General features: G+C 38.0%; 1 protein-coding gene across 3 annotated transcripts in view; it reads left to right on the forward strand.

The window, feature by feature from the left end:
* The window catches only part of LOC113800349 (probable sodium/potassium/calcium exchanger CG1090), a 173,875-nt gene that overhangs the window by 25,690 nt on the left and 145,685 nt on the right, over positions 1-2,500 (forward strand). The window lies entirely within an intron of this gene.

The raw sequence follows: 2,500 nt of genomic DNA on the forward strand, positions 1-2,500 counted from the left end.
CCCTCCCTTTCATTCCCTTCTCTCTATTATCCCCCTTTTTATTCCACTCCCTCTCTCTTCCTCCTCATCTCCCTCCCCCTTCACAGCTCTTCTCTTTTATTCCATTCTCTCTTGTTCTCATCACACCTCTTTTCTTGTATCCCTTCCGTGAACCCTCCCTTTTATTCCATTCTCTCTTTTACCCACCCTTTCATTCCCTTCTCTCTATTATCCCCCTTTTTATTCCCCTCTCTCTCTCTCTTCCTCCTCATCTCCCTCCCCCCTTCACAGCTCCTCCTCGCCCCGCCCTGTTCATAGCGTGAAATAGACCTCGATTCCTGAAGAGAGCCTCTGGAAGGACTGTTTCTATGGGTCATTTTCCAAGCCGCTGTCCCTGTTTCTTCGCCTTATCGCCCTTGGTTGCTGAAAGTTGTACCGAAATTTAGTTTTTTATTTTTCTGCTGGAGTGGATGGATGGATGTATAGATGAGTGGATGGATGGGTGGGTGGGTGGGTGGATGGATGGGTGGGTGGGTGGGTGGATGGATGGGTGGACGGATGGATGGGTGGGTGGGTGAGTGGGTGGGTGGGTGGATGGATGGATGGATAGGTGATGGTGGCGGATGGATGGGGTGGGTGCGGTGGTGGATTGATGGGTGGGTGGATGGATGGGTGGGTGGGTGGGGTGGATGGATGGATGGGTAGATGGATGGATAGGTAGCTGTGGTTGGTGGATGGATGGGTGGGGTGGGTGAGTGGTGGGTGGGTGGTGAGTGGGTGAGTGGGTGGGTGGATGGATGGATGGATGGACGAGTGGGTGGGTGGATGGATGGGTGGGTGATGGGATGGGTGGGTGGGTGTTTAAGTGGGTGGGTGGGTGGGTGGGTGGTGGGTGTTTGGGTGGTGGGTAGATGGATGGATATATAGATGTGGATGGATAGGGATGGATGGATGGAGACAGTAGATGGCATGTGGATAGCGTAGGTGGGTGGGGGTGGTGATGGATGCATGGATGGGTGGGTGCGTGGATAGATGGATTAAAGGATAAGTGTATGGATGGATGGATGAATAGATGGATGTATGCATGAATGGATGGATGGATTGATGGATACGTGTGTGGATGGATGGATGAATGAATGGATAAGTAAAGTAGATGGATGAATGGATGTATGGATTGATATGGAGATATGGATAAATTATAGATGGATAAGTATGAAGACAAACTAATAGATAGGATGGTTGGGTGAATAAATGCCTGGATAAATATAGAAACAGACAAATACATAGGTGAGTATGGATTCATGGATGGATATGTATGAATGGATAAATGTATCAATAAATGAATAAATGAATGCATAGGTAAGTGAATAGATTAAAAAGAATAGTGGATGTTTTAAAGAATAGATGGATAAGTCTGGAGATAGACAAATCCATAGGCGGATAAATGAATGGATAAATGAATAAGTGTGGATAAAGACAAATAAATAGATAATGGAATAAAAGGATTTGTGGAGATAGACTGGTAGATGGTTATGAATAGATAAAGAGATAGATAGATAAGTAGGTATATCACTAGGCAGATAAACAAATATGTAAACAAATGACTGAATTAATAGATTAACAGATAATTTAAGCATAAAAATGCAAAAAAAAAAAAAAAAAATGTTTCCTATGTTTTAATACTATAATTTACAATAAATATCCATTTATATTTTTTCGCGATTTTTAGATGAGATTGATAAATCCATTTCTAATCTTTTTAAATAACAAAATAGACAAAAGTTTCACTGCTGTTATAATATATATTTTTTAGATATTCATTTCTTTGTAAGTATATGGAAAGTAAATAAAAGACAAAAATGCTAACTGTTGCAGTTATATTTCATAACATTGGATATTCATTCGTATATCATTCATTTATTATATATATATATATATATATATATATATATATATATATATATATATATATATATATATTTTCTAAGGGGGGTGTTATTTGTTTTGGTCATCTGAATGTTTTTGCTTTTTTTCTTAATATATATCATGAATAAATCGTAGCTCTGTGGCTTTAGATTATGAAAATTTCCTTAACATTTAACCTGTCGAGACCAAGGTACAATATGTTCTTATTTGGGTAAATTCATTCATCTGTTATCTATTATCTATTTTTCCTTATAAACTGCGGCTTAATCTGATCCGCTTAGTTATTGATACATAATCAATCGTAAAAAATATAGTTATTTTAATTATCATAATTCAGGCTAGTCCAGCTTAGTCTATTATTTTCGTTTTTATTTTCCTTTTGGGGAAAAGAAGAATCGAGAAAGATGCTCTTTTTTTATATTCTTATATTAGGCTAAATTCATGCAATATATATAAAAAAATAATTGAAGATCGTGGATTTAGACAATGGAGAGCCCGCGTTTTGAAAAAAATGGAGAGAAAAAAAAGGAGGAACTCTTGTCTTCTGAAATTTCTATTCATTCTCATTTCATGGAAATCAATCTATGGAAACCAC

Source organism: Penaeus vannamei, chromosome 29, assembly GCF_042767895.1.
Source record: "Penaeus vannamei isolate JL-2024 chromosome 29, ASM4276789v1, whole genome shotgun sequence".
Taxonomy (NCBI): Eukaryota; Metazoa; Arthropoda; class Malacostraca; order Decapoda; family Penaeidae; genus Penaeus; species Penaeus vannamei.